Source organism: Triturus cristatus, chromosome 6 (genome assembly GCF_964204655.1).
Source record: "Triturus cristatus chromosome 6, aTriCri1.1, whole genome shotgun sequence".
NCBI lineage: Eukaryota > Metazoa > Chordata > Amphibia > Caudata > Salamandridae > Triturus > Triturus cristatus.
The window spans coordinates 1,055,928,085-1,055,953,991 of record NC_140589.1 but is presented as its reverse complement, the minus strand read 5'-3'; the positions used below and the strand labels follow the sequence as shown (position 1 = coordinate 1,055,953,991).

The 25,907-nt window shown below is 43.7% G+C and overlaps 1 long non-coding RNA gene across 1 annotated transcript in view; it reads right to left on the bottom strand.

Moving 5' to 3' along the window:
- Nucleotides 1-412: 412 nt before the first annotated feature.
- LOC146820980 (uncharacterized) overlaps nucleotides 413-25,907 on the bottom strand; it is a 116,105-nt gene continuing 90,610 nt past the window's right edge. The window contains exon 5 of the long non-coding RNA XR_014963078.1: nucleotides 413-1,519. This is a non-coding gene — a long non-coding RNA (uncharacterized LOC146820980). The remainder of the gene's footprint in view (nucleotides 1,520-25,907) is intronic.

Here is a 25,907-nt window from a genome sequence, read left to right as displayed (position 1 = left end):
GTACTGACATGCTGTTCTTTATTTGATGTAGGATTCTTTTTGTGAGATATGCAATATGGCTCCAGCTGATGACGTAGACCTAATTTATTGTTGCCTATTGAGTAGGATATTGTCAGATTTATCTCCTCCTTCCATTTTTGTGAATGTCTGTATGTGATCATTGACACAGGATAACTGAGTAATGTCTTATTTGCTGTGTGTCTGACATCATGTCAACCTATGATTTGAACAATGGAATAAAGATGTTGCCAGCCCAGACACTTGTTGTGACATGGTACTGAACCTGAGTTGGACATTGTTTACATACAACATATCCATGCCTACAGAAGTCCTTAGTTTTGACATTGCAAAGTTAACATAGTAGTACATTTGCATAGTTATTTGTGAGAATTACAACAGGAGACAACGCTTTGGTGAAGTGTGTTTTTAATGAAGTGAACAAGGATAAGATCAAGAAATTCCCTTAAAATAACACAGTGCAAACAAAAATTGAAGTCTTTAGTCATGGTGAATGAAACCATTGCAGTTGTGTCCAAATTGTCAGGAGTCCATAGTTCAACATACTCCTCCCATCAGATATGGAAAAGTGGGCAGGAATAGTCCACAAAGTAAATGTGCAGCACACACAGAACACAGGAGCAAGGTTTCATCCTGGTGGTGGTGGGTGTATTGCCATCCTGAGCTTCTGGATTTTTCTTGGGCGTCCCTTCGGTTTGCCAGAGGTAGGATCTGGAGCTACTGAGACAGGGGCAAGTGCAGGCATCTCCTCCTCTGATATGGAATCCCTTCCTGTGGCTGCACAAGATGTTAATGGTCCGGATGCACTTGGACCACAGGAAGGGGTAGATGCAGGTGGAAAAGCCCTGCGGAGAGTAGTGTTGATGTCCTGCAACACACAACCAGGAGGGCCACCTCAGTGTGGATGCTGACCACCTCAGTGTGGATGCTGGCCACCTCGGTATGGATGCTGGCCACCTCGGTGTGGATGCTGGCCACCTCGGTGTGGATGCTGGCCACCCTCTGCAGCTCCGTAATTTTCCGGATTTTAGTCAATACCTGGCCCATAACACGTTGGGAGTCCTAGTAGACTCCAAGGACTTGGGTGATGGCAGCCTGGGTGTCTGTAAACTCAGTGGGTTCACTCCCACTACGCCTATCTCCAGGGCCCAGTGCCCTTGACCCAGACTGCACCCTCCCACTGGGCCCTGGTTCCTCCATGACTGGTGTGGTGATAGCCGTCTCAGAATCCAGGACTGAGTGGGACAGGATGTGACTGACTGTGCTAGGTGCACAGGTTGGGGGGCAATGGTTGGATATGTTGTTCTAGCTAGGGTTGGAGGAGTTGTTGGGTGCACAGTGATCTCCACTGTTGGCTTCTGCCCAAGCTGACCACATGGGCCCGGACCATCATCAACGTCCACCTCTTCAGGAGCATTGTCATAACTGAGGGCTTTGTCCTGGGGTGGGGAGGAACTCTGTTCGAATTTCAGCCTATGTGCAGGTACAGTGGCGGATTGACCTGTTGACAGAGAACATTGTTAATGGTGGATGTGAGATATCTACATCCACTTTGTTTGGGTCAAAGTAAATGGGGAACTAGAATGGAACAAAATAGATAGAGATTAGTATTGTCATCTATTTGTGTGGAGTTAAAGTTGGTTACTAGACATTTGTTGACATTCAATAGATGTAGTAGACATCATCTGCTCATTAGATGTGCAGATATGTGGCATTTTGGCTTTAGAAATAAATGTGATATCTCCAAAACTCTGCTACAAACACAATGTAGTCATAACATTTGTAGTTGTCCTTTCCATGCCTAGTTGTGTCTAATACAGGCAAACACCCAGCTTGGTTGCATATTTAGTAGTATTCATGTGAGGATTGCAGAGTCAAGGAATCACCTGGCACTGCTGAACTGCTGAGTTTCCTTCATGGCTCACATATATTAGGGGTACCCCCTTGTTATAGTGTAACACACGCAATCAGTAGTTCCAGTTGATAGGTCCAGGACACCATCCAGCTAAGTATTGAGCCGTATATCTGAGTGGAGCATTGTCTGTACATTGTACAGTTCATGATGAGGGAAGTTCAGTAGTGACATGGCAGACAAGTGAGATGGAGCAAAAGGAGTCCAGAATCTTTGTTACAGTTACAGTTACAAGGATTCATGGTAGATATAGTCAGTTGAATCTCACTTCACCATCTCTTGAGAAATGGTAACCTGCATGACAGTGGAGATCAGTAGTCACATGACAGACACGTGAGAAAGGTCAAAAGGAGTGTAGCATCTTGGTTAGAGGTGGAGTGACAGGACATACATCATGGTAGTTGTAGTCACTTGAACCTCACTTTACCAACTCTTGAGAAATGGTAACCTGCATGACTATTGAAGATCAGTAGTAACATTGCAGACACGTGAGAAGGGGAAATAGGAGTCTAGCATCTTGGTTAGAGTTGGAGTGACAGGGCCTCATGGTAGTTGTAGTCCTTCAATCTCACTTTACCCACACTTGACAAACGGTTACTGTACTATACCTGATGGTAACATGCATTTGAGATGGACCATGCATTTACATTTTATCACATAATATGGGTCCTGGATTGATGTTTTGATGGCAATACACTTACAGACAGCATTGCAACATGTTGCATGTCATGGAGTTGGATACATGTGCTCTTATATGCAGCAATACACATTGCCACAGACGAACCAACATCTCGGATACTTTGAGTATTGCATGTTAGGAAAGTAGATAGAGAGCACAATAGCGGAGGCAGAGTTGGAAGCAAACAGGACATTGTGAAATTGTGGCATTGATTGAAGTGTAACTTACCACAGCCCACTCTCCTCTCTATTCCTGTCAAGCCCTCAGACTGCAAAATGGCCAAGACCTCCTCCCAGGGAAAGAGTTCTAATGGTGTGCTGGAGGGCCACCGCCAGTCCTCTGAGCCTCTAGGTGGTGATTGTTGTACCTTGTATGCACTCTCAGCCTGAGATTGTTCCACCTCTTCCTAATGTCACCCTGTGTGCGCAGGGTGGTACCAACAACATTCACTCTGTTGACTATCCTGTATCACATTTCTGTTATCCCATTGAGAGGTGTATGCTGAACTTGGGATCCAAAAATGTGTGGCTCTACTCTAATAATTTCATCCACCAGGACTGGCAACTCTTGCTCAGTGATGCATGTTTTTCCCAGGCATGGTGAAAAAATATAATGTGAGTGAGTATATGAATGAAAAACAAGCAAGTGATAGAGGTAGAATGGTGCACAACAAAAATTACAGGTGGTGGAGGGTGCTAAATGGGATGATGAAAATGAGTAGCAGAGAAAATGTCTGTCTGGCTTGCTTTGCTGCAGTTGTGAAGCAAAGGATGCTGGCCAGGGATGGGGTGCGTTTTATAGTGTGATTTGCAGGCGTGTCTACTTGCCAAAGCACATGAGGTGTGTAGTATTTAAATCCATCCAGTGATCACTGTTGTGGGGGGTGTTCCGCGTGTACCCCGGCGTTAAATCGCTGTTGGGTAACCGCCATTTATTAACCACCGCTGTTAGACAGCGAGTACGACTGTGTAGTTGTAACATTCTAGGCGAGTGGACCACAGACCTGACTGCGTCGATGGACACACCACCAGCATTGCAGATCGCTGCAGTCCTGCCGGGTAGACCGCCATGGCTGCGGTTGGCATTTCAGACAGCACAACTCGTGATACAGCAGGCGGTAGATCGCCGGCACAATGGTGTCATACACGATGTGGACATGGCGTTCAGGCAGTCGGACCACCAAACTCGTAATTGGGCCCTTAAAATAGGTAAGATGGGCGTCTGTATGATTTTTAGGGCTTCAGTCACCGACATGCTGCGTTTTGATCCTTGTGCAGTAAACAATCTAGTACTCAACCATGATTTAAAAGAGCACATTTACAGAGTAGTGTTTACAATTTACCGGGTAGCAAATTCCTTATGTGTGTTTTGAGAAAAAGGAGAAGATGTTTCCTGAACAAGTGTTCCTGAAAAAGCAGCAGGCAAAGCAATTTCGTCATTCATTGCATCGCTGCAGAACAATTTTGTAACATTTGATACCTAGGCACCCTTTACCCATTCATCTGGTAGACCCCTTTCTGCAGATTCATCAGACTTCCGTGGCAACGGTGGTATTTTGACCAATACCCACACGTATGCTTGCATCTTCTGCACAGTCTGCAGACTTGGTTGTATCAAAATAAGTTGTGCAGCAGCCTCCTCAATCACCACAATGATACTGTGATGGATTTGAAACTTTTGCGGTCAGTGAAATCTGGTTTTGTTTTTAGAAACCTATTGCAAACTAAAGTAGCGCACAACAATAAATAACTTACTGCATCGGAGGTAGAAAGCAAAAATGCTGCGCTACGGGCTTGTGATTTTTTTTCTTTAAAGCAGACGCGAAACCACTCTTACTAACTAAATTCTATTTTTTAGGTCTTGCCTAGCGAACGCAGCGCATGCGCTGCATTTGCCTTGACGAGACTATTGTTGTTGGTTTGATTTCGGAAGGGAGGCAAACCATGTGCGCGCACGGACAAGCGATGTGCACGTGCATGGCTTCTCCTCTGAAGGGGGACAGGAAATGTGCACTGTGTACACGTGCACATCTCCTGTCCCCTTTCATCCCTGTTAATTTCACAACTGTCCCCAGGCTCTTACAGTGAACCAAAGCGTTGCTTGTTTGTTTCAGCAGCGGTATCAGCTGGTGCAAGAAAACGAAAAGCAAGACGGAGGTAATTAATTTAGCATTTCGGGAAAAAGGGAGAGGGGAAACAAAATTACATTTGGCAAATGAATGTGTGAGTAAGTTCAGGATGGCCAGTGGGTGCTTGAATCTACAACACCATTAAAGTCAAGGGCCATTTATCTCGGATGATTGGGAAAAGACGGTTTGACAAACTGCAGATTTCTAATCAATAATAATAATAAACAGGACAGCAGAGCGCGTTGCGGCGGGGGAAACATGCCTGCTCTGCCGACATCAAGTGATATGTAAGGGCTTCGCCAGCAATTGGAAATCAGCGCCAAGCCTACGCTTTTATAAAAGTGCAGCCTGATTTTACGGAATTCCTGTCACTGAAGAAGGGAAACAAGGAACGTTAACCTGGAAAATGTGAGAAGTGTTGATGTCAATGAAAGACATTTCCAATGAGAACACACACGTAAATGCATCCGTATCAGTGCTATGTTTTACATAACTTAAAATTAGATGGTTCGTTTTAATATTTTCTAGAATCTTGGAGCAGTCGGGGTATTTGGGCATCCTGTCAGCATGTGTTAGTCCATACAGTATGGCATGTAAGCTAACCCATGCATGCACAGCACTGACCAAAAAGGTCTGCGAAACTGATACTAAACACATTTGCTACCAGCTACCTTTTTTTTTTCTTCAGCTGCAGACAGGGCTTTACGGGGAATGAGAAAACTAGGGGGTTTCTCAAAGGGGCGTGGCCGGTGTAATTAAGGGCGTGGCTTAAAAGCACGTAAACTAAAAAATCTGTGCTTAGCATAGTGTGCCGCCCGACTGGTAAATTTGCTGCTTCTGTCACTGCATCCAGATAAATAATACAACAAGTAACAATACACCTACAGCAAGCCAAGACTATTGCCTTTGCTAATAGTTGTTAGGTGCACAAGCTAAATAAGCAACAACTTTTGCTTCGTTATACAGCATATGGAAAATGCGTCCGTTCTGAAATTATGAGACTGTGAAAGAACTATAACGAGTCTCTTTGAAGTTAAATCAAAGGCAGCAAAGGGTGGTACTGCTGCAGAGTTAAATAAGCATTTGCAATGCAATACGTCTCGCATTTACGCTAGTTTGAGCTATTGACATTGCAAACAACAATGCCTTTTATATTTGTTTTCATTTTAAAAACATAAATAAAAGGCATTGTCATTTACAATGCCAATAGCTTTAACTCGTGTAACTGCGAGACCTATTGCATTGCAAATGCTTGTCTTGCTTCAGTGACTGGCTGGGGTTTGTGAGAGGTTAATAAGGAAATTGGGACTTCAGAATTTGACAGCACAAATACACTTTCGTAAAGCAACCGTTCTGGTAACTTCTTTATAAAATAATGTTTATGAACCAAGAACTTTGTTACCCTAGATATCTCTTTGCATGTGTAAGGAATGTGTAATTTACAGACAGTTTATCAGTTGACGATGACAAGCTCTCATAGTAGTGAATGTGGAGTGTGTATGGAGAGTGGTAGGGGGTGGAGAGGTTGGTGTTGTCAGTCACTTAAGTTAATGTTTCGTGTGATTAACAGTGGGATGGGAGCATATACATAGCAAAGCCAACACGTCATTCTTTGCCTTATCTGGGTGCTAAACCTGTGACTTGTGCATGAAGCAGAACATATAGTGATTGTTAAAGTTGTATTGCAAACTCTTTTGTGAGGGTATAAAGAGGTCAGTTCAATTTCCATTTTGATGCTTGATTCTTCAAGGTGCGAGAACTGGCAATGCCCATCCAGGTTTGCATGCTGCTCCTCACATCATGCACTCTAACAATCTACATGTGTGTACTTACCAATGACTGCAATTATTATATTATAGACCCTGTTGTCAGCAATCGATAGTCAACAGCCAGCTGCTGGCTCGATATCTTCAGACATGCTGTGGTGTTATTGCACCATCTAGTGGACAAACACAAAAACAGCTTCCCTTTGCAACACAGTGAAACGTAATCAGAACAATTCGAATGGAGGAGAGATGTCAGTTTCTGTGCATGATGTAGTGAAGTACCCTACCCCGTGTTTATGCCTTTATTCATTTAAGTGTTTGATATTGCGCAAAATAATGTTTTAGCCACTCCCAACCTTCTTTAGATAATAACCACGTAGGTGTGAATGACTTATTGACCTTAAAATGGAGAGCACTACAAGGCTTCAATTATAGTCCCCACTTTCCGCAACACCGAGGGGTGACCTGGTATTAAGACAGTGATTGTAACTTCAGCAGGTCATTCACGAACAAGGCACAGGCATCTCAACACAATGAGTATCCCCGGACCTCCCCCGTGGTATCTAACCTAATACCCCACAAGAAAAATCTCTCAATACCTTTCAGTAACACATGGTACAGGTACACAGCCCATGCTACTCCACGCCTCCGTCCCACCTCTCCCTCCAGCCTAGTCACCTCAGACTTCAGTCTGGACATGTCACTCAATGACTCTTCAGTATCTGTTTCCCGATAACCTTCTCCCTTCTTCTTGCCTCCCATCCTGCACTTCAACATTCTCTCTGCCACCTATCCTCCTTCAATTTTTGACTGCCTCCTAACCCTTTCCATTCTCTCCCCTCTCCACCTTCTTTTCAAGTTGTCTCCTGCTGCTTTCCATTCTGTCACATGTCCTGATCTGGCTCCTTGCCCCTCTCACCTTGCAGTTTTACCGTAGTCCCATTCAACAATCACCCGAACACTTTCCCCTCTCACCACACCGTCTGTCTCCCCCTCCCACCACTTCTACTATAGCCCCACTTTCTTCCTCCGACATCTCTCCTTTCTTCTTTTCACTCATTCAACTTACCTTCTCCCCATCACATATCTTTCTGATTTTGTCATTTTATTCTGATGTTGCACATTACTGCACCACACCAGGCCCTGGATCGATGGATGGGGTCCAGGGGCGCAACTAGACCTGTACTTCGGGAAGGGGAGGGGTGCTTATACTCCCAGCCAGGGCTGGCTCGAGAGCTGGTGGCAGCCATTACAGCAGTCTTTTTTGGCACTCTCCTCACCCATATCCTCCTTCTCCATAAATTCCCTCACTACCACTCTCCAACAGTGCACCTCATCTCTCCATAGCCCCTCTCTGACGTACATTCATTTTTTTTATAGTGCTACTCATAGTTCACTCACACTCAGTTCTTTGATCTGCATGGTACATGTTCTTTGCAGCAGGCACATTAACCCCCTGTGTGGCTTTACAATGAGCCAAAACAGCAACCAGACAAAATTCTGAGCCCTCACAAGTAGAAAAATGAATCACTAGAGTTATCTTGATATTTTTACTGTTGCCAGAAAACTACTTGATGCACAAATACTCACTCCGCTGTAAACCCAAAAATATAAATAGAAAACATTATAATTTATAACGCCAATAGCTTTAACTTTTACAAACGCGAGACCTATGGCGTTGCAATGCTTGTTTACTTTTGTTGTAGTCGAGTTATTTTAACACTTCCATGTTGGTATTCAACACCATCAAGTATGTTACTCTCGTTTGACGGAGCCCCAGTCACAATAACAGTCCTGATTGTCGAACTCTAAGGGGGATATTCTCAAGAACGTGTGATAACTATCGCAAAATTTGCTTAACGCAACTTTGCACATCGCAGTCTATCGTGGGAAAATAATGCTGTGTTAACATTGTATTCTCAACCCGGCGGCACCATGCGGTAGTCTCATAATAACGCGCCAAATGACAGCGTTAAAATGAACACGACGCCGAAAAAACATGAAACACGAATGCGAAAAAAGTTGCGATGTGGCCAATCGCGTTACAAAAATCAGAGATAACCAGCGACAGGCCTGCAATTCCCACGCGTCATGTGGGAAAATGCACTATGAAAACACAGAAAAACACAAACAAAATAATTCAAACTGCGTAGCACCATGGAGGAAGCCGGAGCAAGTACAGAAGACGACCAGACCCCACAAGCCCCCAGGAGGACATGCCTGGGACCTCGGGATCATGGAAGGGCAAGGAGAAGACGAGGAAGACGAGGTTCGGTCTGCAGGAAAACAGGATCATCATCACGGAGGTGATAGAACACCACCAACAACTGTTCGTCACCTCCAACGTGCCATTGGAAAATATATAATGCAATATGGCAGGCCATCCTGGACAAGGTGAATGCAGCCGGAGTGAGGAAGAGGACAATTGGAGAGGTCAAGAGGCGCTGGAATGATGCGAAGCACAAAGCAATGAAGAAACTCGCTGACAACCATCAGGCAGCAATGCAGACTGGAGGTGGCAGTCCAGCGGAACACCAGGAGTTGGATGAGATGGAGGAAATGGTGTCCACAGTCATCAGTGGGGAGACGGTGGCAGGAGTTGGGGGTCCGGGCACTGCTCGACATGATTTGACACAACAGCACCAGGGTGAGTACCGAACAGGGGATGGGGGAGATGGGCACAATGGCACACATGCACAATTACGTACAGCACACTGCACACCCACAATGACTCTTGAGCATGTCCCTGATCCCCTTGACACAGTGCGGCACACATACAAACAGCAAAAGTGGCCCCCTTCCACTATGGGCATAAAGGTGTCCGCCACCACACAGCACCAATCTCACAACCAACCCATGCACACATGTGAAAACCAGCAAATCTGCGTGTCTGTGAGCCACACTGACAATGCAAGTGACACTGGATGACGAATAGCATGGCTGCAGTCCAATAATAGTGACATGCTGCACGCCAGGACACTGAGGTGGCTGAATGTGGAACACATCCAGAAAGGATTTGTGAAAAAAGGGGTGCCCCTGAAATTCCTAAATCAGGGCGCTTGTAACATTTGTTAACAAAACAATTTAGGAACAATGATTAAAATGACATGGACCTGCAAAGCGAACAAAGTAAATAAATGTATGTACCAATGGATACAAAAAATATAACATTTGCTTTATTATTATGACATTAGTTATGAACTATGGAGGGATTACATGTACATGTTCATGTTTCTTCACACATCCAAAGTTGAAACAAAGAAGGAAGGACATATATTTCATAAGATTATTGAATATTTTAACCTATGGTTCCTTTTTTCAACTTAATCAATAGGCTTGAATATATATCAACATACATTTTGAAAAGAATAACAAATTCATGTGGTCATGGCTTTATCTGTGTTGAATCCTGATAAAAAAAGGAACCATAGGTTCAAATATTCAATAATCTTATGAAATATATGTCCTTCCTTCTTTTTTTCAACTTTGGATGTGTGAAGAAACATGAACATGTACATGTAATCCCTCCATAGTTTATAACTAATGTCATAATAATAAAGCAAATCTTATATTTTTTGTATCCGTTGGTACATACATTTATTTACTTTGTTCGCTTTGCAGGTCCATGTCATTTTAATCATTGTTCCTAAATTGTTTTGTTAACAAACACATCCAGAAAGGAGCAGGTCACACCCTGACACATCCATGTGCACACACAACCCCTGGCGGCAACAACACATCTGCGGATAAACCATGCCCAAGATCCCAAATCAGCCAAGTCTGCAACATCTCAGCACTGTAGAAGCACAGTAGTCAAAGGCACTCTGCCTCAAATTGATAAGGGGCAGCAAAATCACAGCTGCAGGGGCAACTCACCCACAATGCAGCACACACATTGCAACAACAGCACATCAGCATTGACGACAATGTGGAATGAAGTGCAACACTTTCACTGCAGAACAGAGGACGCAACTGGTTCCGCTTGTGCATGGAAACTGGTAAATCACATCTGGCATAGCAGGAAACTGAGATGAGAGTGTACGCGTACAACCTCACATCCCTTATGTAGTTCAAATGTCCACTGTCCAGCATGAAATATCCAGCTCCTCCCAAACAGTCACAATGTACATTGTCATGCAGTCTGTATGTAAACATTTACAATACGTCAACATACATGGAACACCCTGTCAACCAGCATCTCCCCTTTACATTGCAGAGGGCCAATCAACACCTCCTGCAGAGCAGACCAGACATCTCTTAAGTGATGATGAAGAGGACCCCCTGGACATTTGCCCCGGCACCCTCCAACGTCTCGTGAACAGGCTCCACACCCCCAGGAGCAGTGCAAGCCAGCTGCATCGAGGTTACCCACCCCCTGCACAGACCACACAGCAGGAAGCACCCACCACCATGGCTGGCTCCCAGCACCTCACCCAAGAACACATGGCATTCCAAGGCCAGGTGTTAGACTGCCAGAAGGAGGTGGCTGAACATGTGCAGGTGGGGTTTGACAACATGGCAGCCAAACTGGATGACATACGTGGGTGTCTGAGTGACATCAGGGACCACTTACACTCACTAACAGACACACACAGTTCTCTCCATGATGTCCAACAATCCATGCCCAACACCGCTGGAGTCATGCCTCTGAGAGGAGAACTGTCTACTCAGAGTGGCCTCAGCGATGTCAGCCGAGAGTTGGCACAGATGATGAGGATAATGGAGAACATGGAACATATGCATGCGGAAAGAATGGCTGCCATGGATGCACACCAGTGGAAAGTTGTTGGTATCTTCCATGCCCTGCAGATCCTCATCATGGCATTGCTGCCAGTGAGGCAGTCGCAGATGAAGGCTGCTGGTACTTCTGCACACACATCTCCGGCCCCTGATGTGTCAGTGGCACACAGTGCTGCAGACCAAACATCAGCACCCACATGTCAGACAGATGATAGAGAGGATGAGGATGCGGGTGATTCCACCTGTGTAGTAAGAAGGAGACAGTAGCAATCCTCTTTGCCATATGCCCTGTTCCATCTTGGTGCTGCCCTCTGCATCATGCCCTGTAACAGCACCTCCCACTGTCCCCCGAAACACTCCGCGAGACTCACCTTGGACCTCGACATGGACTGCCATATTCTGTTTGCTCAACAATGACACAGCAGTCACACTGCGGACTGTCCTCTACCTCTTTCGATGTACTTGTCAATCCCTAAATGACTCTGGCTGGCCCTACACTGGTCTACAATGTAATGTGGTGTTTGCATGGCCATGTACTGCTCCAGCTCCGACAACCCCAACGAATGTGAATAAAACATTCAAATTGACACAGATGTGTCATGTCCGTAATCGATCAAGTTTGAAAGTATGGATAAATGTAAGGGCATTGATTGAACAAAAAGGTACACCCTGGGAAATGAAAGCAATGCGCATGTGTGACCGTGACACACATAGGCAGTGAGATGACTGGGAATGTGTGCACTAGCTGTGGCCTCAATGCACAGAAACAACACTCGCGCACTTTCACAACTATGCCCCACGCAATGTTAGGAATAGGGCTGTGTATGTAATGTCTAAGTCGTTGGCAGGCCTAAAGTAATGTCCCCCATCACATTTGACAACAGAACATCTCTTAGCATACCTACTAACACTCAACTGGGTGGACACAGCCTGTAGTGATGGATCACATTGATACACATGGCAAGAAGTTGGACACCATACTCACATTGCTGAAGACACGTAGGAGCACAGGTCTATCAGCAACTATCCCAACCACAATGTCTGGCTCACAGAGGTGGAGCTGGCAATAGAGACTCACCCCTCAGTGAAATGTGTCAGTCAGGCCCTCACTGTGTACGGACAGTGCTCATTGAGGCACACGATTTGTCATTCTAATCAACACTCATCACAATTGAACACTAGTGAAGTTGCATATACTTAATTTGCATGTGCGTGTCAGTACGGGCAAGACAAGGGCCACAACATGCAGACCAATGCATCAGACACTAGCAGGCAGCATTTGGTCATGGTACAGTTCCACGTGACAGCCGTTGTGCATGTGCCCAGGATGTTCGGACAGGGCGTTGGTGGCTCTCGTAAAAACGGCACCCCTCAGGCCTGCGGCAGTTATGTGGATGATTTGCTACAGTTCGGAGCAATGAGTCGTATGTGTGTGCAACGTTTAGACGTATGGGTAGTTGTGTACGTAAGGGTCAAGGGCATTCCATGCAAGAGTACCTTGAGCCAGGACTTCTGTGTGTGTTGTGTGGATACGTTGCTCTTTCATTTGCGCTGTGCTTAGTTTGGGAGTCATCGTCATTTGCTATGGTATCTCTCTCAGGGGGTACCGGCAGCATGCAAGACCAAGGTCGGAGGTTCAGATGTCCTTCCGCATTATGTATTGAGATAAAGGTGCTTTCATCCCTAATGTTAGTCTGACAACTTCTTGCATTCTGGAAATGTGATGTGGCTTTCGCGCTGCAAATGATGCTAGGCCTTAGGCTTATGGTACACCACTGGCGAAACACATACAAGCACTGATGGCGTGTGCAATGATGTAGACTCTGCCATTCATGATTCGGGAATCTGTTTCAGATAAGGGACCTGGTGGACTGCAGTGTGTACTGGCACGTGGTTGGAGACACACCGGTGGCAGAAGGTGAGCAGTGAGGCCTGGGTCCGCAGTTTCTGCACACTCTCTCTCTCTCCCCTCTTCGCTGTCTGTCTCTTTCTCGCTCTCTTTCTCTTTCTCTTTCTCTATCTCTTTCTATTTCTCTCTCTCTCTTTCTCATTCTCTCTCTCTCTGTCTCCCTCTCTTCCTTTCACTCTCTCCCTTTCATGCTCTCTCTCTTTCTCTCTCTCTGTCCTTGGATGAGCTCATGACACACCTTCTTATCTTTAAATTTTGTCTTGCAGGCTGTGACTTACAGATTGTCCAGAGAAGACCCGCCATGACTCTTCCACATAGTTGAATTTAGTTTAATTTGAATAAATTGTTTTGTTTTAAAATTCAAAGATGAATGACTGGGGGCTCCTTGGGGTGGTTGTGATGGGTGTTGAGGCCTTCTTGGGACTCCGAGCTGCATGATCAGTGGCTCCATGGCATCTGTCGTTCTGCAGGTGTGGCTCTGGGCTGGACTCCCTTTCATGGTGCAGGTTGTCGTCCGACTTAACACTAGGTAAGAGCAGGTGTTAAATCCCTCCTGCTAACGCGCCTTATCGCATGTTTTGTAGACTTATCGCCGATCTGGCTGGTCGTTGAGAATGTTACGAAGTGGTGTTGTCACGGCTTTTTGCACGAGAACGCCTACTTTGCATCTCATTAGTGTTAGTTGCCGGTGTCATCTGTGGCGATATTTTTTGCGGCTGTTATCGCCGGAAAACTGGTGATATCGGATGTTAGCACCAGCTTGTGAATGGTGCAATTAATTTATCCCCACTTTGGCGGCGATAAAGTGATGTTAACTCGACGATAGGTCCTTGAGAATATACCCCCCAGACTCTTGATTCTGTTGTTATTAGGATCCTGTTTTCTTTTTCTACAGGTCTTACCAACTATAATGTCTTTTCAGAAGATTTCATGTTCAAAGAGAAGTGAGCAGTAGGCCAATGTGCGGCATAGCTAAATACATATGGTCCCAAAGGCGAGACCGTTTGTATTGCAAATGCTTGTTATTAGGACACTCCTTAGTTATTTCAATTGGCCTCTGCACTGTGTGAGATGTCAGAGGGAAATGTAGTAACATTTATGGGCTTGGAACCCCTATATTGATGTTGCATGCTAAAGGACATTCCTCCAGAATGTTCACCTATAATTCAGCCACAGATCTCCATACCCTTCTCAGTTACTACTTCTCTTAGTTGGTACTGCTATACAAATGCTTTACAAAGATATTGCTATTTAAGAGAACTAAAGCAGGTAAAGAAGCAGCTCTTAGCTTTAGGAGCTGTATTGATGACTGTCCTAGAGATTCAAACACAGTCATACCCAAACTTTCCCGTCGTTCCTTGCTGGAGTACAATGTGCCCATCTTGCTTGAATGATTTTCTGATCTTCCTCTACAAAATTTAGATTTATGGTGATCTTGGAGTTCTTCAAAGAGAGTTGGATGATGGGTTCCAGCAGTGATGCACTTCTGCCATGGAAGAATTGTATTGAAGTTAAAAAAGGTCATATGGTACCTTTTTGAAACTGTGACTTACATGAGACGAAGTAGTCCGAAGATTCATTGTTAAGTTAATAATGTTTGGAAATACAGAGTTCCTGTGGAAGGTTTGCATGCCTTGTTTTGTGCAATCATCAGTGCTTTAAATGGGGGGAAAATAGTGCAGGTACTCATTTAAATGTGGCGAGTGGGCGGGACTTGGGGGGCGGGGCTTAGGAGATGTCATGCAATACTTCTTGACTTCTATACTACTTGCAGCACATACCAAAACACATGAGAAATGCATTTTAATAAACATAGAAGGTTTGTTTACTCAGTACACAACGAAAGCCAAACGCGACGATATTTTAACATTTCCTTGTTTTTTAATATTTGCAACATCAATCTGTTCATTGCTGTTGCTTGGCACAATACTATATATTCTCGAGGGACACCGAAACATGCAGACGTGCACACACAAGCATTCCACTCATTTGCTTTAATATATCTTCCATGAGTGTCTCTATTCTCTCCCCCTTTCTCTCGTATTTCTCTCACACAAAAACAATCACAGGCAAGCAGACAAACATAAGCAGACTCCTACACAAAAGAATCAGGTGGGATTAAAGCCATTTGAATCTGGTTAACTCCCACGGCTTTCTGAATACCGCTGTCACTGGGCTGCCTCAATTTCTGTGTTTGCAACACAGCATGATGGTGAACACCCCGACATTATGCTGATGAGCCCAAGCTGAATAGTTCAGCGGGGGCCCGGCTCAGGTCTACAGAAGTGCCTTAGCTGTCAGAGTCAGGCCGCCAGCACCAGCGTTTAATGAGTATCGGTACTCTCCTCAGCAGTAGAGAAGTGCCGGTACTCAGAGAGATAAAACTAAGAAGTGCCGGTACTCAGTACCTGTGAGTACCGGCCCATTTAAAGCACTGGCAATCATACTATGTTGCAAAGTGGAAAAAAATAGCCTTGAGATAGCAGGAATCACAAAAGAGTTGTTTCATTTTCCCATGGCGCCCCAAAGCAGGATGACTTTGTTTGTAGCTTCCAGCAACAATTCAGAACTATTTATGCATCTGCTGGCGGTGCAGTAAGGCAGCTATTTTACCCGCACCTTACGGAAGCCCCTGACTTTACCGAGAGACAGGTAGACAGAAATTGTGTGGTTATTGTGCATAGGGATGTTAATTAAACATTGACTGAAAATCAATTGATGCCTTGTATGGATAGTCATGGATTACTTTGTGTCTGGTTGACAGTGCTTTATCTCAAGTATAATTCTCTGCATAAATATATGAGAACCTTCACACACATTTAAGGCAGTTTAATTCTATCATATTTGCATTCTCAAGGAAACTGCACTGTTTATACTTGTCATTTAGGCTTTCTAAATACTAGAGAAACTGGAATATACATCGCCAATTAAAAATGAATGAACAGAATACCATTAACTGTAGTAAGAAGTCTGAACATACTTCCTAGGTATCAATAAAAGCAACATTAGCACATTTAACCTCAATAAAAGAATTGGAAAATAACCAGCTTTAAGTGTATACTGACAATGTGCAGATACAGCACAATCAGCTTGGTAATATCAGGAAGTTCTATATAGTTGGAACCCCCTGTAAAAAATACTAATTTTTTCCCACATTGTTACCTTCCTTAGGTTATGTGATATATCAATTTTAAGTCTTGGAATATAATTCAGAGGATTCCAAAATCTCTTGCATGCAATCCAAGGCCAGTCAGACATAATCGCCAGTTAATTAATTCATTGTTTCTTTTGGCTTCTGACATTTTCCTACAAGGGACACAGTTGAATAAGGAGATAAAAGCAAATATAAAGGTAACTATTCTGTCAAGAAAATCAGTTCTTATCACTTTTAGGCCATGATCCTCCCCCTCACCCAGTCCTTTACAAGATAAAATTGAAACAATGTTGGAAGCAGTCCTTCCTAAATATAGTTAAGCGCAATCAACTCCAAGCGTAAACACCTAAACAGGTAGCCATCAGAACACTGCCAGATGGGTGCGTGTAAACTTTGCAGACCTTTAAACGACTCTGCATGTTAGGTGAGAGGTATATTTGTACAAAAGTGATATAGGAGACGTGTGATCCCTAAAATGTTCATTTGTGATTCTGGGTAACTTGGTTCTAATCCCAGTTTCTACACTAAACAAAAGATAATCTACCTATTTCTCATGTTATACGCATGCTTAATATAAATATGTGCAAAAGAAACAATTGATGGATGGAATGCTGGACAATGCAAACATTCACCCCCAGGTCTAAACTGAGGTGGCATGGTGAGCAAAAGAATTATGGATTTAACCCAGATCTCTTGACCGGGGGGTGAATGTTTTGATTTGTTCTGCATTCTGTTCATCAATTTTGTGTCTTTTGGGGTCTTGCCCTAAGTGCGCCGGGTATGCCCAGACGTGGGTCCCGGGCTCACTGTGTCCCTGGAATCAAGCTATCCCGTCTGATAAGGGGTGAAACCCCGAAACCTGTCCTATGATGCTTGTTTCCGGTCCAGGGAGGAACTGGCTTGGCAGTTCGGGCTGGACTGTTCCCATGAGACACAGGGTCAAGACTGATTTACATATGACCAGGTCTAAACTAGGGTGGCATGGTGAGCAAAAGAATGATGGATTTAACCCAGATCTCTTGACTGGGAGTGGATGTTTTGATTTGTTCTGCATTCTGTCCATCAATTGTGTGTCTTTTGCTAATATGAATATGTAGCATTACAAAAAAACAATAGTTTGGTTTTCTTGGGTTCTCCTAATTCCAATATCTTACCCATGTATCCTGGTTTGGTTAAAGGGACTACACATGCCATAAAATCTGTGCACAGTACCTGGTATTTGACAATCTCTTGCTAGATTAAAAATGTGCTCTGTGCCCGCTCAGCTGCTCTTTAGACTGAAGTTTGCAACATGTAAAGATACTTTTAAAAAGAGTTTTGATGTTGGTCATAAGAAATGGTAAATGCCTTTTTGGATCTGTACAGAACACCACCCCACTTTCCCATCATTTTGCAGTTGTCGTCAGACAAGAGAAGTACTTTTCTGTTTCCATAATCCATTGTTCGTAATCTCAAACTTCAAGCTGGCAGCTTCTTTAATTTCTGGCAAGCATGCATCAATGAAATATTTTTCCAAGATGTTTCTATTTTCCTTCATAAACATTTTTTATTATAATGAGGGCATGTACATAATTCTAACACAAATGTCGCAATCAGGAATAGTCTGCTACCTGGTCTAGTAATGTTTTCTGTGAGGCAGTATGTTTTTTAATGGTTCTGGCTATCCATGACAAGCCATCCATGATATCCAATATAAAGCACTAATCTGTAGGAGTGTTCAAAGGACCATCTATGACAGCGTATTGTTAAACGTCTTTGTTATGATGACCTTTGCAGAATCCTGGCTCAGGAGTTAAAGGTTAAAGCTCCTTTGTTCCTGAGATAATCTACACAGCAAAGTGGCAAACCACAACATGCTTGGCAGCAAAGCAAAGTGGAAGGTGCTGATAATTGAATCTATACCAACATTTTCAGATGTCTGCTTTCTGAAGCCAGAAGTTGCCCAGGCTTAGTTCAAGAGGAGGTCTGGTAAGGAACACTCATTAATATTGGAGGCAGCCTTGTTGATGTGGACCTTGGCAGAGGAGCTCCACATGAAAATCACAGGAATGGCCAAAAAAGGTCCAGATTAGATAGCATAACTGGCCGAGATGGTGGATAGTCTGGTGGGGTAGGAGGGGAAATTGACTGTCCCCCTCTCCTTACTGAGTGCAGCTTCCAGTGACCAAGAAAATGTGTAAATACCAACAGGGGCAAAGGAAGGTAGTGTTCGAAGGGGTTACCTTGAGGGGATTTCTATCAATTTGACTGCTAAATAATATAGATGTGAAATGTGTGTGAAAGCAAATCTCATGCAAGCTAGAAGATCAAAATAATGTGAAAATAACAGCATCAAAGATTGATACAAATGTTGTGGACATTGACAATGGTTATTATGTTTTGTCTTCCAAAACAATAAATAAAGATGATAAAAAAATTGGGGGCAGGTACAGTTGAGGAATATGAGAAAGCCTCATATGATCACATCCATGATGTTGTTGCAGGTAGGCAATCGGACTTTCTTCATCATTGTCACCTTGGCATGTCGACATACAAAGGCTAGGAGTCCTTAGGTTATAGTACCAGTTATATAATCTGCCTGGGCATTTTAATAAACTATTTTTTATTAGTTGAATTGTTTCATCACTTTTCTTTTTTGCAGAAACAACAGATCACGTCTGAAGAATTTTGACAGTTTCTAAGTCCATAATGCCACCACTGATATGAGTTCATTTTACCAGAATTTTAAAGATGACCGGAATTATCTGAAGGTTGAGATAACAACACAGGACCTCAACACAGTATCTGTGACCAATACTGCTACATTTCACCCTGCGTGTTATTTTTTATTACCACTTCTTAACACTCTTAGCTTTTTTATGAAATTTACGTATGGATCATACCTACTGTTTTTATAACAGAATCTTTCTTACAGGACAGTCAATGAAGTAATGCATAAACAAAAAAACTCAGCACTGTTATCAAGCAAGTGTTGCACGGAAAAGATAATCTTTGACTTATTTAAATACAGTTTTTTCCAAAATATTTCAAAGTATCGTACTGGAATACTTTACAGATTTTGTGACGTATCAGGTGACACACTCTGTTTGCATTTATTGAGAAAAGAACATTTTGTACTGTGTGATTTAATTTTAAACCCTGTTTTATACCATCCCGAAAACCACTTAATTTTACAAGAGGGTCTTTTACTTTATCAGTTCAATTGATTGTTGGATTGTACAGAAATATGGTTGTGAAGAATTATCAACTACTAAGCACTTTCTTTTAAACAGTGCTTAATTTGTAAAATATGAAGTGCAGGTGCTCCCAAAGTTTTTAGGAGGCCACCCCCCCCCCCCCCCCGGCTCCACCTACTACCTCCCCTGACTGACCAAGTACAACACTTTCCCAATTAGACAAAGCTATCAATGTAAAACAGCACAGTGACAGACATCACTGACTCACTCTTTAGGAGCTGGCATTAGCACAGGCGGTGCCCAGTGCAAGAAACATTTTTGGTGCCCCCATCAATTACCTCCTTCTCCACGGATTGCCTTACTACCACTTTCCATTATGCCCCTTACCTCTCCATGGTTCATTTCCTCTCTCACAAACATTTCATTTATTTTTATAGCGCAGTTCATACCAGTGCAGGGTGCAAGAGCACTTTATACCATACACACATTGTACAGAGACAATGAATCATTCTAGGAAATGTTTTTAAAAATATGAGGATTTCAAGGTGTAAGATCACGTCATCTATAGTTAGGTAGGCATTATATTTTAAGAGTGGTCTGGAAAAGCACAAACTCAAGGTTTAAAATGTACCACAGTAATTGGGGTTGTCTTTACTAATGAGAATGTTTTTTACCCAAACTAACTAATGACAGTTTTAAGGCCACTGTGTGGAATAGGATTGTAATTTATGAATTATTGGTAACTAAAGGATCTCTGTTACAAAGCAGTAACCCACCGAACTTTTTGCAGCAGGCATGTTAACCCTCTGTACTACTGGTGAGTTCTAACTTGCAGTACACAAAACTCTAATCCCTCTCCAGAAGGAACATTATTACCACGTTATCTTTGACTTACCAAGAGGAGTCACTGACAGTGGTGGGTAAATAATGTCTGCGGCCTCGGGATGGTCTATGTAGTTGTAGTCTGTGGAGTCCCTCACTGCAAACAGCTGCTCTGACTGCCATGATGATGTACTGGAGACAGGAGTCAGTTACCGGTCTTAGAAGGCCGGCTGCCACAGTGAAATAGACAACTCTGGCTCTCTTCTCTGCAGATAGTCCTGTACTGCTTTGCATCTAATATGCCGCAACAACTTTAAGTTGCTGTGAGAGGGCATGGTGTGGCATGTTGTCTTCAGAGCCGTGACTCGGTCTTTAGACACTCAGCGCCAGCTCTCACCATGACCAGCAAAGCCGCCAGCAAACCTCCAAAAGCAGGAGGGCACTCAGGGCAGCACAGGTCAAGAAGTTCATGGCTGTTCCTTACTGTAATTCCAACAGCGGCAGCAGCAATTCCTGGTGGCAAGACAAGAGTGCTTGTGCATCGGCCTGTGCCAGCCACAACAGAGGCCTGAAGGGCTCGCGAAACCATGATTTCCTGAGGCTGCTGCAGCAACAGGCCAGAGAGCAGTGCATGGTTTGTGGAGGCAATGCCCACTCTAATCAAAATGGGCCGCAAACAGCACCACTTGTCCGGTCAGGGGAAGCTGCAGTTAAGAAAATTGTGAATCCAGGCTGGAACTGCCACCTGGATATTCAACAGGAATGTGCGCTTTGTGTGGAAAACATGAAAAGCATCCCCGAATCCAAGTGAGCTGTGGTCCGGCCCGTGCAGGGCAGATTCTGTCTTTGCCTCCAGGGAAGAATGCACCCAGTACTGAATGCACCGGAGCCACTTGTCCCTGAGGCTGTGGTCGGCCCTCAAAAAGACTGATTTGAGTTTTTTTTTTATATCTGGAGCTGTTTCGAAAACAATGTGTCAAAAGACACAGTACAAATCCCCTGAGGCCAACTACTGTGAGCTCTGAGGCAGGTAAATGAATTGCATGGGGAGCGCAGCAGCAGCACTTTTCTTTTTTAATTATGTGCAGGCCGCAGTGCTTCATTCGGATTCAATTTGGGTAGATGTGAATGCGTGACTAATGCATTTTAGTGCGGTGATGCGGACACAAGCGCTAAAATGCATTAGTCTAATCCCTGATGGGTGGTACTTGGTAGGGTTGTCCACTGCCCAGGGAGGTAAAGTTGATTCAACAGCCTGGGAAATAAGTGCTGGTGCTGAGCACCGGAAAGCACTGGCACAAATTAAGCACTTCATTTAAATAAGTATTTTTGTACCACATTGCTCTTGCTGAAGCATCTATAGACCTACATCTAATTAACATTTCAGTGGAGAATGGAAAGGCGTTTAAGACCAAACCATCCATGCCTCCACCACACTCACTTTCTCTCAATGGCTGTTTTTGACAGAGGAAAACGTTTAAGTGTTTTTTTCTTTAACATGTCAATTCTGTCATTATTCAAGTACTTGTATAGAATAATTGCTTTCTTTAACCCCTTGTCTACATGTTATATCTGACAGTGCTGATGTAAACTAAGTGCATCTATTTCCAGTTGTCTAACAAGTCCATCAGGTTTTCAACAACGCTAAACCGTTTATCAGGCAGTCATAGGAAAACCTGTTTTGGATGTTTACTTGAACGGATTTGTTGTTGACCCTGTATATAGTTATGAAATGGCAAATTAGATTTATAACAGCTTTAAGTTGTATTAAGTGATATTTTTCTTTCTGTAATACGGTTAATAAATAAAGTTTGTTTATTCAACTCCTTTCTTACATTTTTATGAACCTTAGAAAAATATGTCCTTCACATCTTAGTACTCTTTTGATTGTAATAAATATTAAGGGTGTATTTAGCTGTTTGTGGCTTGGGATGACTTCAGAACATGAAGTTATCTTTGAACATTCTAATACTTCAATCTTACCTTATTGACTGTTCTTGTGCATTGTAAGACAAGATAACAACATTTTCATAAAAATACAATGTACAATTGTCAAGCAAGTAAAATTCAGTTCTATTTTGCTCTATTTTCTGAGGTATTTTAATTGACCAACACAATAAGATGTACAGCACCCAGTTGGAGAATTCAAAACCCTTTTTTAAAAGGCTAAAATGTTCAATATACTACTGGTACTGGTAGCGTGAGAGACTGAGTGCAGGTACACAGAATCTTCTCTTCCCTTATGCTCCTACGCTACAATGTGCTGCACTCATGCCCGCCCACAGCAGCAATGTACCAAGTACCATGGATTCTCGAAGGCAGCAGGAACAGCAGTAGTTAACGTCGCTTGCCCTTTGATAGGAGAACCCCAGAGTGCATTGTGCAGATGGCTAGTGTAAATTGTCCTGCTCATTTTTGCAGTACTGCACTTAAATTCTCTCTTGGTTATCTGTAGCCAACTAGCTCAAAGGGCACCCTTTTTTTTGCACTGTTCCCTCCCTCCAAGAGCGGTCGTGAGAGAGCTGGGCGTGCATCAGGGTTGGTGAGTGGAGTGTCGCCGGTGCTGGTATTAGTTGAGTCTGTAATTGCAGAGAGGACAAAGCTATAAAGGCCTGGGCAAATGGAGTGTTGCCTACATCTCCTGGCTGGGCATTATTAATGCCATCAAGATGAACGTGCTCCCCCGTTTGCTTTACCTCTTTCAGGGGCTACCCACTCCATTGGAAAGTGGTCTCTTTAGAGAGTTGCGACAAATGATTACTAGATTATTTGGTTGGGGAGGAAAGCTCGCTTGCCCCATTGCCTGTTCACGTGGCCACGCGAGGCAGGGGGTTTGGTGCTGCTGGAATTTAAGGGATACTACAGGGCGGCACAGCTGTGCGTAATCACAGAATGGTCGCTGCGTGCCTCTGAGAAGCACTGGCTTCATATAGACAGACAGATTACCGGCCGAACCATATGAGATCTACTGTGGAAGCCAAAACAGACCGCCCAACGCCTACATCAGCACACCCACATCCACCACATTACGGGTATGGGATGCTATCACAAGGAGGTTACAGCTGACCACCTTTCCATCTCCTTACACGCCCATACATTTTAATGCTGTCTTCCCCCTGCGCTCCAAGAGGGACACTTCGAGGCATGGCAGGAGGGTGGTTGTCTCACAATTTCCCACCTCTTTCATAAAGGCGAGATTCTCACCTTTCAAGAATGCATGAAACAATTCACATTAACTGCCAAGGAGGAATTTTACTATTTGCAGTTTAAACATTGGGTACAGCAGCCCCTGGTGCGGCTGGCCGCCACCAGGGACCTGCTCCCCATAGAGAAGTTTGCCCAATCCGGGTCCTCCTCCAAGGGATGTATTTCCTTTTTGTATGCTCTCATGCAAGCTCTGAGCCCCAGGAAGACCCCGCAATATAAACGCTTTTGGGATGCACTTTTAGATAATCCTCTAGGGGACAAACAGTGGGAGCATTTAAGTAAAGACATAGCGAAATTTAACCGCTCGATGTATCTAAGGGAGGCGCACTACAAAATCATGTATGACTGGGACTTGTATCCCCAGATCCTACACAAGATCTTCCCTAAAACTTCGGATGGGTGCTGGAGGGGGTGTGGTCTACTGGGCGACTTTTGTCATATCTAGTGTGACTGCCCCTCCATGCAGCCCTTTTGGAAAGAGATCCTGTCCCAAATTAAACTCATGTTATGCTACCCTATTCCTCATTCCCTGGAACACACCTTGCTGGGGGTGAGAGATCCAACCCTGAAACGCTAAACGCAGAGTGATAGGTCTATCATGTGGCTCTGCCTGGGGGCAGCAAAAATGGCAGTAGCTGCTGCATGGAAAAAACAAGAGGCAACATCTTTAACCCAACGGCACGCTAGGCTGTGGAGGGCGTTGGCCCTGGAGCGCTTGGCTGACATAGTGGATGACACCAGAAAAGGATTCGAATATATATCGTCCCCGATGTTTGATCTACTAGTTGGAGGGGCTCCCACTGACGCATGTGCCCCACGGCTAAGAGCCCTCAACATGTTTCATATATAATGCCACAACAGCACAGATGGTAGCTTGCAACTAGGATGATGCCCCATCATGGGCCCAGGCGCCCATCCCTCATGTCCACTTCATTATTATTTGCACCATGACATCACGTTTTTTAAATTTATTTTTTAGGTATGTTAAGTTTCCTTTCTAAGTTCCTCTCCTTAGAGGGTGGATTGACAGAAGGTCGTAGAATACTAAATGCAACACAATATCAGTGTAAATATCAATACGTTTTCCAGGCCACAGAACTCGTGAACCAGCTGTGACCTACATGTGATTTCTGTAACTCTTGTCCTATTTTGAAAACTGTTGCAGTGTTCTACTTTTCTGTATCAATCTAAAAACTCAATAAACAGAATTTGAAACAAAGCTATAAAGGACTGCCACTAAGTGAAGATAGCAATTAAATTGGGAGAAATCCAGTGTTTGGGTGCTGGTGGTAGCATGAGCAGAGCATTAATGGAGGAGGTAAGACAGTGTTGATTTAGTTACGTTGTTTGGTAGCTAGCATTGATGCAATATTTGATTACTTTGTCCACAAGTTTGTAACCGGCCCTACCAAGGAGTTCAATAAGCCCATCAATAATGCGGATTATGAGACACCCCTAAGATAAAGGGAAGACGGGATGTGTCAAGGTGAATTAAAATTGCTGAGCAGTAGGCTCAGACTAAGGCCAAGATCAAAGTTGGCAGAGTAGCCCAGGTAGAAGATTGGTAGAACAGTTTTGAAAAGGCAGCAGATAAATCTAGTGTACAGGGATGTGTTGAAGCTTATTCCTGTAACTAAATGTTTATTAAGCTTAAAGCTTGCAGTTCTCCATTTCTACAGATTTTTACAGGTAAATACCATCAGAAAACAACATTTTCCCCATCTGTATTTATTTTCAGAAGTGTAAAAATACAATAACTGTGCTTCTTGAGGGTGACACTCCATGCTGTCTGTCGTGATTTCCAGAACAACAGCTGACCGCATGAGAAATAAAAAAAACGAGTTCACATTTCCCTAAATCCAGGCATATTTTAACATATATGTGTAGCATAATGCTAATATTTACCTGTGGTGTAATGTTTTGCTATGCTTGGCTGCTTAACCCCATTGCTGCTAGACCTCCCCCCCATGTGCTAAGCCTTTTTTTGGCTATTTTGGGTAGTTTGTGCTTAGGCCCCTGTAACCTTTTGCCCACGTAAGGTATCCACGTCAAATTTGCCCCCTTTTTTCCTACACCCTGAGGACTCTAAAGGTACCCAGGGTTTGTGAATTCCCTAGGAGGGGACCAGGAAATTAGACCAAATACAGCTAAATGTGTCTTTTTTCCTGCAAATGGCATCAACAAAGAGGTTGTAGTGCTGAAATCACCATCTTGTCAGCTTTCAGAGACAGGCAGACATTTGTCAGAAAACCAACATTTTCTACACAGTTTTATCATTTTACTGGGACATAGCCTATTTTTCCTATTTTTTGAGCTTTCAACATCCTCCCAGTTAGTGGTAGAAAAGGGTGTGAAAGCAATATATTTCTGAAAAGTAGACAGAATTCTGAATTCAG